This window comes from Ranitomeya variabilis, chromosome 3, assembly GCF_051348905.1.
Source record: "Ranitomeya variabilis isolate aRanVar5 chromosome 3, aRanVar5.hap1, whole genome shotgun sequence".
NCBI classification, from domain to species: domain Eukaryota; kingdom Metazoa; phylum Chordata; class Amphibia; order Anura; family Dendrobatidae; genus Ranitomeya; species Ranitomeya variabilis.
In genome coordinates, this window is record NC_135234.1 from 238,101,750 (window position 1) to 238,115,702 (window position 13,953).

General features: G+C 44.1%; 1 long non-coding RNA gene across 1 annotated transcript; it reads left to right on the top strand.

The window, feature by feature from the left end:
• The first annotated feature begins 4,611 nt into the window (after nt 1-4,611).
• LOC143818119 (uncharacterized) lies at nt 4,612-13,097 on the top strand. The gene is made up of 4 exons (XR_013224325.1): nt 4,612-4,799; nt 4,891-4,949; nt 5,073-5,162; nt 11,211-13,097. It is a non-coding gene; the product is annotated as an uncharacterized LOC143818119 (long non-coding RNA).
• The last annotated feature ends 856 nt before the right edge of the window (nt 13,098-13,953 follow it).

Sequence of the window (13,953 nt, forward strand, 5' to 3'; positions counted from 1 at the left end):
AGGTGGTCAAAGCCTGTGTGGTTCTCCACAATTACATAATGGCTAAGGAGCGACCCAACATTGAACTGGATGAACCAGTTGCAAACCCATTGCCAGATTACCAGCATCACCCGCTGCGGTCAACTACTGAAGTTGGCCACATGCGGGACCAATTTGCTGCCTTTTTTTATTCTGATATTGGACGTGTGGCATGGCAGGACAATATTGTGTGAAATGTCCTGTTGGGTTTGGGTCTGTACCACTTATGTTTTAAATGTTACTAATATTTGTTGTTAATAAACTTTATATTTTTGGTATCTTGACTGTGTCTCCTATGTATTTCCTCTACAAACCACTTAGGTTGTTAGTGGTAAGGATGTTGACGTCATTGCTTCCTGATTCTGTTCTGCAGTATCTATTGGACGCAGACTGAAGAGATGATGGCTGTTTTATACAAAACAGATCTATACTCATCAAATCATGTGTCAGAAATAATGAATTCATGATGCACATATAACAGCCTCAAGAATTCACTATTTCTGACACATGTCCAGGTGAGCATAGATATGCCTTGTATGACCGCCATCGTCCCTTCACTTTGTGTGAAATAGATTACGTACACATAAGAGAAATTGGAGGTTATACAAGGCAGTTCTCTACTCACCTGGGCAGGTGTCCCAACTAATGAGTTTTTGGACACATGACCTGTTGAGTATAGTTCTGCATTGTATTGCCGCCATTTTCTCTTCAGTCTGCAACACTAGTCACAGACTAAGCAGAAGGAAGAGATTATGGAGAAAATACAAGTGTAAATGTTTTGGCCCACCTCATATCTCTATACTAAAGACACACAAAGCTGCAGTGTTGTACTTGCTAACTACTGGAGCTATGAGGTGGCCAAAAAATAAAGTGTGCGACGCAGTGTTTTATTTGGCGCACGATGTGTGTTGCCGGCGGCGAAATACACAATTAACCAAACATTTTGGGGGGCAAAAAACATTATTATTTATTTTTAGAACAACAAAAAAAAAATTAACTGCGCCTGCTTGGGGTATAGTGCTGGAAATGGGGGGTATGTAGCTGTGAAGCTTGACTCATTGTGGACGACGCAGGGGTGGCAGGAGAAGGGGCAATTAAATTACTGGGGTCTGGCAAATCGGGGATGGGGCTCGACGCATGAGAGGGCTGAGACACACTGGAAGGGTGATAAGTAAACCAATAAAGCTTTTTTGACTTTTATATAATCTGAGGTGTTCCCAATATATGGGCATGATCTTTTTTCTATGTGTTTTCACACTGGAAGGGTGAGACAAACCTGACATAAGACACATTGGGAGGTGAGGGGGGAGGAATAAAAATAGTCCGCTTTTTTTTTTTCCCCTTTTTGGGATCTGCGCTGCGGTCTGGGGAGCCTCGGCGGGCTCATTTTTTGCGGCCTGGTCATAGTGGCCAGACTATCACTGTCTTTGTCCCACTGCTGCTGCTGCATGGTTGTGGTAGGAGTTTGGAAGGCCATGCCAGGGTCCTGCTGCATCATGGTGGCAGAGTGGAAGGCCATGCCAGGGTCCTGCTGCATCGTGGTGGCGGAGCGTAAGGGAATGCCAGGGTCCTGCTGCATCGTGGTGGTGGAGCGTAAGGGGATGCCAGGGTCCTGCTGCATCGTGGTGGCGGAGTGGAAGGGAATGCCAGGGTCCTGCTGCATCGTGGTGGCGGAGCAGAAGGGAATGCCAGGGTCCTGCTGCATCGTGGTGGCGGAGCGGAAAGGAATGCCAGGGTCCTGCTGCATCGTTGTGGCGGAATGGAAGGCCATGCCAGGGTCCTGCTGCTGCATGGTGGTGTCAGTGGAGGAGGTCCAAGCAGGAGCAGCAGTTGTCATGGAGGTGGCGGTGGGCTGTCCTACAGCACTCGGCATGGTGGTGGTTCTGTAGTGGTGTCCGGCAGTGCTTGGAATGGAGGTGGCCGTGCAGTGGTATGCAGCAGAGGTCGGCATTGAGGTCAAGCGTGACCGTGTAGGCACAGGTGGATATGCCGCCACTGTCTGCTGAAAATACCAACTCTGCTGCATAGCCTGCACGTAAGCAGCATTGCAGGCCTGCATGACACTAAGCTGGAGATCAGGAGTAAGGTGTTCCGACATGCCCTGTTCAATTTGATTAAAAAAAATTATGTGCTGGCCTCTGGAGGTCGGTTTTTACTTGGTCAAGGCTTTTGGTGATCTCCTGGATACGTGTATTCATATGGCTAATGGCAGTATCCAGGCGTTCACCCAAAGCCTTGAGTCCATTGTGAAAAACTGAGCTCAAGTGCAAAAAACTCGGGCATGAGTGACCTGTCCGATGCCCTCTGCCGCTGCCGGAAGGAGCCCAAAAAAAAGGGGCAGAGGACTGGGAAAGGGGAGCACCTGATGGACCAGCTTCCTGGTCTCCAGTTAGTGTGGCAGGCCCACTTGCTGCAGCGCTGCTGGATGGCTGGGATGGGTCCGTGGTTGTCTGATGAAGGACCGCTCCAGAACCTGGGACAACAGTGCTGCTCCATGTGCTGCGAAAAAAAGAAAAAACAATTAATACCAAAAATTTACCAAACGTCAACTCCTGTTGAATAGAAACATACAGATTATGGCAATACAACACGACCTAATACACCAAAAAATACTTACAGTACGTTCTCTGGGCAAGGACCAGACTTAAAAATGCCAGAATGCGGTGGTATTTATATTTTTGGATCCTTGCTCCAGAACCACTGGGAACACGGCTCTCTTGACGCAGGTCCTTGTTGAAACGGTCCTTCATCGAACGCCAACGTGTTTTGACTTTAAGCACTGTTGAAAAAAACAAAAATAATGGTTAGACAATGGACTTTTGGCCGTGCTCACACAACTGTGTGTGATAAGAGAAACTCCTGAGAGTTTCTGTCATCACACACAGTTTTGTGAGCACGGCCAAGGTCTCTGCTGCATCACACTGCATTGCAATACTTACAAAATGCATTTCGGACCCGAGTCGGGGCATTGTCCCAGCCATCCCACATCGCTTTGGCCACCTCATTCCATAGCCGCCGGATCGTCACGTTGTCCGAGTGCTGCGGAACCCGGGTGTCCCACAACGGGACTCGCTCATGGACCAGGGAGATGAGGATATCGTTGTCAATGAGGTCCTCATCCCTTTCTGTAACCTAAAAAATAAATAATAATCGAGCTCAATCACCCACCCTCACTCTGGCAAACAATTTAGGATTAGGGGGTTCTTCACTTGCGACTCCAACAACGTTGTATATGTGATAAAATGCCCCTGTGGCCTTCTCTATGTCGGTGAGACGACACAACATATTCGCGACAGAATTGCATCCCATAAGTTTACCATATGATGCAAAAAAAGTGGCTCCCCGTTCCCCACCATTTTATTTCTGCTAATCATTCCGTCTCGCAACTACGGTTTCAGGTACTGGAGCAGGTTGATAGACCACGCAGGGGTGGGAACCACATTAAATTGTTGATGGAACGGGTAGCTCATTGGATAAACACCCTTCAGACCCTCACACCTAAAGGCCTTAACCGGGAACTAGACCTGGTTCACTGATGGCACACTGCAGGTCCCCTGATCTGCTGCTAGATTAGTTGACTGTTTCTACGAACCCGACTTAGGAGTGTATACTTTATTTTGAACATAATGTTATGTATGACAAGCATATGTGTAATAGACTGACCAGTTGCTTCTTCACGCATTAACCTTTTCTCTATACTTTCAGCCTATCTGACTTTCACTATCGGTAACCCCCGACTTGGGTAAGTACCCAGAATCCATTATTTTACAATTTTATTTTTACAACATTTTTTTGCCTTTTTATTTTTTAATTTTTATTTCTTTTGTTCGTATCTTTCCAATTATTTTTATTTTTTCTAACCTTAATTTCATATTTAATTCCTTTAATTTTTATTTCATCCCCTTTCATTTTGTCATTTTTTCATTCCATTTATTTTTATTTTTTCACACCAACTTTTGTTTTATTTTTATTTTACTTTTCATATTCCATTATGCATATTCCTCATATATCTCTTCATTATTTCATCATTTTTTATTTCATTATTTTTATTTCATTTTATTTTTTATTCTATTTTTACATATTTTTCTCTTCTTTTTTTCCACATTATTTTCCTTACCCTCATCTTTAGTAAAGATTACTTGTATCTCCCTGTATATCATCATTTTTTCCCTCTTTCTTATATTGACCTCCTTCCTTATTTTTACCTCCTTCCTTGTTTTCACCTTCCCTCAGTACCCACTGCATATCCCTCTTCAGGCTCCCCTCCTCCCTGTAGCACACATACCTTCCCCCCTCCCCCCCTCCCTTCAGGGCTCTGTCCAGCGCCAATACCCGCCCATCCACGTGTTCGTGCCCACACTCCCGGCGTTTGTGCTCACTGCGCAGACGCCGGATCCCTCCTCCAGTGCCCCCATATTGCACGTGCGCTGCTCTACATCACACGCTGACACTCCCGACGTCTGCGCTTTGTGCTCACTGCGCAGACGCCGGATCCCTCACTCCAATGCCCTCATATTGCGCATGCGCCGTTCTACGCTGACACCCCCGGCGTTCACTGCGCAGACACCGGATCCCTCCTACAGTGCCCTCATACTGCGCGTGCGCCGCTCCACGCCACCCTCACCATACGCAGACGCTGGTCTGCGTTTCAACCCTCTCTCCTGCGTTCTTTCACCGCGCAGGCGCCACCCAGCACTTCCTGCATTGGCACTATAAAGTTCCCGCTTACCGCCTATGCCTGCACACATCACCACAGGGACTCCAACAATCTGGACCCGCAGGTAATCCATGGCCCTCCCTCTTTCTCTTCATGCCTTCCTTGTGGCCATACGTTCTGCTGCCTAACACTCCCCCATTGTTCATTCCATATAGTCCTGACTGGGATCACTTCCCCTTATCTGACCTCCAATTACTCCACGCATCGCCAAGTGGTATGTTATACCTGTACCTTTTCTTTGCCCTCCCCTTTTTTCGTTCCTTTTTTTTTTCCCCTTTTTTTTTCTTTCTTTTTTCCTTTTTCCTCCCTTTTACACAGTATGATTTCTTCTCCACAGCCCTTTTTGGAGCCTGCTCATCATATTTGTCTGTCCCGTCTATGCGGGGTCCTTTTCTACCATACCTTCTTCTATTATCTCTACAACAAGGTCAGTCTATTGTTTTGCTATTGCTTCACTCTGCAAGCACGTACAGTGTAAATAGAGTATTTATGCATTTTTTTTATGCCGTCTGTTATGATCTGGTGGCCTAAGAGCAGCATGAGACGTACTCTGGAGAAGGTGGTACCTGTACTGACCGCAGACCCTGAACTTAACACCGCAACTAGAAGTAGCCATGGAATGTACCTAGCGCTCCCTAGACATCTTGACACAGCGAGGACTAATTACCCCTAGAGATAGAAAAGGGAAATCTATCTTGCCTCAGAGAAAATCCCCAAAGGATAGACAGCCCCCCACAAATATTGACTGTGAGAGGAGAGGGAAAAAACATACACAGACTGAAATCAGAATTTAGCAAAGGAGGCCACTTCTAGCTAAATAGAAAGGATAGGACAGAGTACTATGCGGTCAGTATTAAAACACTAGAAAATATCCACCACAGAAAATACAAAATCTCCACAGCTAACTAAAGATATGGAGGGTATATCTGCATCTCCAGAGATACCAGCTTGGCTAAACAAATCCTTATACAGACCAAGCTGGACAAGACAAAAAAAACATGGAAAAGAACTGAACAATAAGGCCACAGCATGTAGACAGCAAAAAATCAAGGCCAGAACTTATCTTTGTTGAAATGAACTGCAAAGCAGGAGAGACCAGGCAGAGATGTGAATCCTCCAGGAACAATGGACAACTGGCACTGACTAAAGGGTGAAGCAAGACTAAATAGCCCAGTCACAATTGCAAAAAGTGAACACACCTGATAAATGCTGAGATTCAGAGACAGCAGCGCTACCACTTACAACCACCGGAGGGAGCCCAAGAGCAGAATTCACAACAGTACCCCCCCCTTGAGGAGGGGTCACCGAACCCTCACCAGAGCCCCCAGGCCGATCCGGACGAGCCAAATGAAAGGCACGAACCAAATCATCAGCATGAACATCGGAGGCAACAACCCAAGAATTATCCTCCTGGCCATAACCCTTCCATTTGACAAGATACTGAAGCTTCCGCCTCGAAAAACGAGAATCCAAAATCTTCTCAACCCCATACTCCAACTCCCCATCAATCAACACCGGGGCAGGAGGATCAACAGAGGGAACAACGGGCACCACATATTTCCGCAACAAAGATCTATGAAAAACATTATGGATGGAAAAAGAGGCTGGAAGGGCCAAACGAAAAGACACTGGATTGATAATCTCAGAAATCCTATAAGGGCCAATAAACCGAGGCTTAAACTTAGGGGAAGAAACCTTCATAGGGACATGACGGGAAGACAACCAGACCAAATCCCCAACCCGAAGCCGGGAACCAACACACCGACGACGGTTAGCAAAACGCTGAGCCCCCTCCTGAGACAACACCAAATTGTCAACAACATGAGCCCAAATTTGCTGCAACCTGTCAACCACAGAGTCCACCCCAAGACAATCAGAAGGCTCAACCTGCCCCGAAGAAAAACGAGGATGAAAACCAGAGTTACAAAAGAAGGGTGAAACCAAGGTAGCAGAACTAGCCCGATTATTAAGGGCAAACTCGGCCAATGGCAAGAAAGCCACCCAATCATCCTGATCAGCAGACACAAAGCATCTCAAATAAGTTTCCAAAGTCTGATTAGTTCGCTCGGTTTGGCCATTTGTCTGAGGATGAAATGCGGAAGAAAAAGACAAATCAATGCCCAGCCTAGCACAAAAGGCCCGCCAAAACCTAGAAACAAACTGGGCACCTCTATCGGACACAATGTTCTCCGGAATGCCATGCAAACGAACCACATGCTGAAAAAACAACGGAACCAAATCAGAAGAGGAAGGCAACTTAGGCAAAAGTACCAAATGAACCATCTTAGAAAACCGGTCACAAACCACCCAGATAACTGACATCCTCTGGGAAACCGGAAGATCCGAAATAAAATCCATAGAAATATGCGTCCAAGGCCTCTCAGGGACCGGCAAAGGCAAAAGCAACCCACTAGCGCGGGAACAGCAAGGCTTGGCCCACGCACAAGTCCCACAGGACTGCACAAAAGAACGCACATCCCGTGACAAAGAAGGCCACCAAAAGGACCTACCAACCAAATCTCTGGTACCATCCCAGGATGACCAGCTAACACAGAACAATGAACCTCCGAAATCAGCCTGAAATTCCTGAAGAACCCGTCGTAAATCAGGGGAGATGGCAGAAAGAATCACCCCTTCCTTCAGAATACCGACCGGCTCAAGGACCCCAGGAGAATCAGGCAAAAAGCTCCTAGAGAGGGCATCAGCCTTAACATTCTTAGAACCCGGAAGATACGTGACCACAAAATCAAAATGGGAGAAAAACAGGGACCATCGGGCCTGTCTAGGATTCAGCCGTTTGGCAGACTCGAGATAAATCAGATTCTTATGATCGGTCAAGACCACAATACGGTGCTTGGCCCCCTCAAGCCAATGTCGCCACTCCTCAAATGCCCACTTCATAGCCAACAACTCACGATTGCCGACATCATAATTGCGTTCCGCAGGCGAAAACTTTCGAGAAAAGAAGGCACACAGTTTCATCAAGGAACCATCAGAATTCCTCTGAGACAAAACGGCCCCTGCCCCAATCTCAGAAAGGTCAACCTCAACCTGAAAAGGAAGAGAAACATCCGGCTGATGCAACACAGGGGCAGAAGTAAATCTGCGTTTAAGCTCCTGAAAGGCAGAAACAGCCGCAGAGGACCAATTCGTCACATCAGCGCCTTTCTTCGTCAAATCGGTCAGGGGTTTAACCACACTGGAGAAGTTGGCAATGAAACGGCGATAAAAATTTAAAGCCCCAAAATTTCTGAAGGCTCTTCACGGATGTGGGCTGGATCCAATCATGAATGGCCTGAACCTTAACCGGATCCATTTCTTATAGATGAGGGAGAAAAAATGAAGCCCAAAAAAGAAATCTTCTGTACTCCAAAGAGACACTTAGACCCCTTCACAAACAAGGCATTATCACGAAGGATCTGAAATACCATCCTGACTTGTTTCACATGAGACTCCCAGTCATCTGAAAAAATCAAAATATCATCCAAATATACAATCATGAATTTATCAAGATAATTCCGAAATATATCATGCATGAAGGACTGAAACACAGATGGAGCATTAGAGAGTCCGAATGGCATCACAAGGTATTCAAAATGGCCTTCGGGCGTATTAAACGCAGTTTTCCATTCGTCACCCTGCTTAATACGAACAAGATTATATGCCCCTCGAAGGTCAATCTTAGTAAACCAACTAGCCCCCTTAATCCTAGCAAACAGATCAGAAAGCAAAGGCAAAGGGTATTGGAATTTGACCGTGATCTTATTCAAGAAGCGATAATCAATACAGGGTCTCAAGGAGCCATCTTTTTTGGCAACAAAAAAAAAACCTGCTCCCAATGGTGAAGAAGATGGCCGAATATGCCCCTTCTCCAAGGACTCCTTAACATAGCTCCGCATGGCGGTATGTTCTGGCACAGACAGGTTGAAAAGTCGGCCCTTAGGGAACTTACAGCCTGGAATCAAGTCAATAGCACAATCACAGTCCCTATGCGGTGGAAGGGAACTGGACTTGGGCTCATTGAATACATCCTGGAAATCTGACAAAAACTCAGGAATTTCAGAAGAGGGGGAGGAGGCAATTGACATCAAAGGAACGTCACCATGAACCCCCTGACAACCCCAACTAGTCACAGACATAGATTTCCAATCTAATACCGGATTATGCACCTGTAACCATGGGAAACCCAGCACAATAGCATCATGCAAATTATGCAACACCAGAAAACGACAATCTTCCTGATGGGCTGGCGCCATGCACATGGTCAGCTGTGTCCAAAACTGAGGTTTATTTTTAGCCAACGGTGTAGCATCAATGCCCCTCAAAGGAATAGGACTCTGCAAAGGCTGCAAGGGGACACCACAACGTCTGTCAAATTCTAAGTCCATTAAGTTTAGAGCGGCGCCTGAATCCACAAATGCCATGACAGAAAATGACGATAATGAGCAGATCAGGGTCACAGATAACAGAAATTTAGGTTGTACAGTACTGATGGTAACAGAACTAGCGATTCTCTTGGTACGCTTAGGGCAATCAGAAATAACATGAGCAGAATCGCCGCAGTAAAAACACAACCTATTCTGACGTCTGAATCCTTGTCGTTCAGCTCTAGACACAATCCTATCACACTGCATAGGCTCAGGACTCCGCTCGGAAGACAATGCCATAGTGTGCACAACTCTGCGCTCGCGCAAGCGCCGATCAATGTGAATGGCCAGAGATATAGAATCACTCAGACCAGCAGGCGTGGGGAACCCCACCATAACATCTTTAATGGATTTAGAAAGACCCTTTCTGAAGATTGCCGCCAAGGCATCCTCATTCCATTTAGTCAGTACAGACCATTTTCTAAACTTCTGGCAATATGATTCTGCCGCTTCTTGACCCTGAGACAGGGCCAACAAGGTCTCAGCATGATCCACTGAATTAGGTTCGTCATACAATAACCCAAGCGCCTGAAAAAAGGTGTCTACATTAAGCAACGCCGGATTCCCAGGTTCCAGGGCAAATGCCCAATCCTGGGGGTCACCACGCAGCAGAGATATAACAATTTTAACCTGCTGGATGGGATCACCAGAGGAACGGTGTTTCAGAGCAAAAAACAGTTTACAGTTATTTTTAAAGCTCAGAAATTTGGACCTATCCCCAAAAAACAAATCAGGAGTTGGAATTCTAGGCTCTAAAACCGGAGTCTGAACGATATAATCGGAAATACCCTGTACTCTAGCAGCAAGTTGATCCACACGAGAAACCAATTCCTGAGCCACCCAGAGGTAAAGAGGGAAGAAAAAAAAAAAAAACACAACAGACTACAGAAAAAAAAAAATGGCTCAGCACTTTCCTTCCCTTCTTCTGAGATGCGGATAACGCATTGTTGGCCAGTTGTACTGTTATGATCTGGTGGCCTAAGAGCAGCATGAGACGTACTCTGGAGAAGGTGGTACCTGTACTGACCGCAGACCCTGAACTTAACACCGCAACTAGAAGTAGCCGTGGAATGTACCTAGCGCTCCCTAGACATCTCGACACAGCCAGAGGACTAATTACCCCTAGAGATAGAAAAGGGAAATCTATCTTGCCTCAGAGAAAATCCCCAAAGGATAGACAGCCCCCCACAAATATTGACTGTGAGAGGAGAGGGAAAAAACATACACAGACTGAAATCAGAATTTAGCAAAGGAGGCCACTTCTAGCTAAATAGAAAGGATAGGACAGAGTACTATGCGGTCAGTATTAAAACACTAGAAAATATCCACCACAGAAAATACAAAATCTCCACAGCTAACTAAAGATATGGAGGATATATCTGCATCTCCAGAGATACCAGCTTGGCTAAACAAATCCTTATACAGACCAAGCTGGACAAGACAAAAACATGGAAAAGAACTGAACAATAAGGCCACAGCATGTGGACAGCAAAAAATCAAGGCCAGAACTTATCTTTGTTGAAATGAACTGCAAAGCAGGAGAGACCAGGCAGAGATGTGAATCCTCCAGGAACAATGGACAACTGGCACTGACTAAAGGGTGAAGCAAGACTAAATAGCCCAGTCACAATTGCAAAAAGTGAACACACCTGATAAATGCTGAGATTCAGAGACAGCAGCGCTACCACTTACAACCACCGGAGGGAGCCCAAGAGCAGAATTCACAACAGCCGTCCTCCTGCGCCTACGCCAAATTTACGCTTGCACCATTGATTGCACGCTATCCTAACTATGCAATGGGTAACTTGTATTTATAGGTATATGTATATATGTATATATTATATGTTTGTATGTTCACCATGTGGAAAAATTGTAACTGGGTATAGTCTCATACCCTTAAGGGACCTTATTGCTGTCCAGTCTACACTATTATATTTGTAGTCGTTATATTTGTATTTTTTATATTTGTATTTGTTGTACAGCACTCTCCTCTTTACTAAAATCTTCTCCCACAAACTAATATATTGTAATTTTCATTGTTTTTCTAGTGAGGTTTGACAAAGGCCCACTACGGGGCCGAAACGTTACCTCAACTTCGCTATACTTCTGTGGTGAATACAATAAATTACTCCTTTTTTGCATTTGAAAAATTCCAAGAATTCCGTCTCTTTCTTATGAATTTAAAAAATAAATAAAGACATTAATGTTGGATACATTAACATAAGGAAAAGAAAGAAAACAGAGGCGGAGAAATGGCATGAATAATGAAAGTCAAGATAAAAAAGGAGTCCAGAAGAAAAATGTAAAGAAAGAGGAAAGTAAAGAAAGGAAGATTCAAGAATACTAAAATGAGGATACAGTAAACAGTCAGCCAGGTATACTTACACGCTGCTGCCTTGCCACCCGACCGTGAACCCGCTGCTCCTGCTCAGCCTCTGCCGCAGTGGAACAAGTGCTCTTAAAAAAGGGAAAAAAAATTGTCACATGTGTAGATGTGACAGTGAATACTTACCAATCTGAGGAGTTGAGTACTCACTTCACTGACATGTTCGGCTTCAGAAGGCTCAGGACGTTGCCCTTCATCAGAAGAAGAACTCATTCTGGTGCATGCATGCAGAAAGAAATGGCAGAAATTAGGACATGTAGAGGCAGAAAATAGAAAATAAAGGCATTGGCTAGGATATACTCACATTGTTCAGTCTTGTTTCCTCCAAGGTGCTTTTGTCTTTCTGGTCTTGTTCTCTGTCTGCTGAGTAGTGACCTGCAAATGTCCACTCCCTCCCTTTATCACTTTGTATGTGGGGGGTGGCTAATCAGTGTCTAGACATGTTTTCCTGTGGTGTAACGCATGCGTTCACGAACGCAAGCAAACGCATGTGCTTGCGGCCGCATGCGTTCACATAGACAGCAATGCGGGTTTTTTTGCCGCATTCCATCCGCTAACAACCGCATACTTTCTAGGTGGCAAATTGACGCCTCTAAAATTACTACATGCAGCGTTTACCGCGCCAAACCGCAGACAAAACGACGCATGTGTCGTCAAACGCGGCAAAACGCAATCAATCACAGACACATGCGTCCCTAATGTTAAATATAGGAAAACACAACGCATGCGGATAATTGCGGAAGAAACGCTGCGGACACAACCGCAAATGTGAAACCGGCCTAACACAAAACTGAAAATAAAGATTAAGAAACCACCACAAGACGGATTTCATCAATCAAGGTATCATTTTAATCAGTATAACGGCGCCGATCTGACACTGTCTGTGGGTTACTGTGCACAATCCTGCTGACAGGTTCCCTTTAATCGCAGTTTTCTATATAAGCATAAGCACAAGCACTTTATATATTTTTGTTATAGATCGCCATCTGGTGGCTAACTATAAATTTAACATTGACTGATACAAAATGACTGATTTGTGACTTGGGTATAAAAATCTATTGCCAAGCATTTAAAATCATATAACCTCGCTGCTATGCATACTTATATTAAGTGAGTTCTCCTTGCCTCTTCTATTCCAGTACCTAATCCTGAATTTTTATTTTATAAACAACAATTTTTAACATATGTATAAATAAAATATATTATGTTTTAATAATTTTAGTCACTTTTTGCTCATGGATACCTATTTGTGATATCTATGGCAAATATTTTTGTGAGTGTATATATACTGTCACTTTATGAGTTCATAACTCTGGAACGCTTTAATGGATCCACTGATTCTGACATTGTTTTTTCGTGACAATGTACTTCATGATAGTGGTAACATTTATTTGATATGACTTACGTTTATTTTTTTTTTAATTGGAAACTTGGCAAAAATTTAGAAAAATAATAAATTTTCAAAATTTAATTTTTATGCCCTTAACCCCTTTACCCCAAGGGTGGTTTGCACGTTAATGACCAGACCACCTTTTACAATTCTGACCACTGTCCCTTTATGAGGTAATAACTCTGGAACGCTTCAACGGATCTTGGCGATTCTGAGAATGTTTTTTCATGACATATTGTACTTCATGTTAGTGGTAAAATTTCTTCGATATAACTTGCGTTTATTTGTGTAAAAAAATAAAAATAAAAAATGGAAATTTGGCGAAAATTTTAATTTTGCAATTTTCAAACTTTGAATTTTTATGCCCTTACAACAGAGAAATATGTCACACAAAATAGTTAATAAATAACATTTCCCACATGTCTACTTTACATCAGCACAATTTTAGAAACAAATTTTTTTTGTTAGGAAGTTAAAAGGGTTAAAAGTTGACCAGCAATTTCTCATTTTTACTTCAAGATTTACAAAACCATATTTTTAGGGACCAAGTCACGTTTGAAGTCACATTGACGGGTCTATATGGCAGAAAATACCACAAAAACTACACCATTCTAAAAACTGCACCCCTTAAGCTGATCAAAACAACATTCAAGAAGTTTATTAACCCTTCAAGTGTTTCACAGGAGCAGAAGCAACGTGGAAAGAAAAAATGAACATTTAACTTTTTAGTCACAAATTTTCACAAGGTTAAAATGAGAAAATGGATAGAGTTGTTGTCCAATTTGTCCTGAGTACGCTGATACCCCATATGTGGGGGGAACCACTGTTTGGGCGCATGGCAGAGCTCGGAAGGAAAGGAGCGCCGTTTGACTCTTTCAATGCAAAATTGGCTAGAATTGAGATTGGACGCTATGTCATGCTTGGAGAGCCCCTGAAGTGCCTAAACAATGGAAACCCCCACAAGTGACCCCATTTTGGAAACTAGACTCCTAAGGAACTTATCTAGATGTGTAGT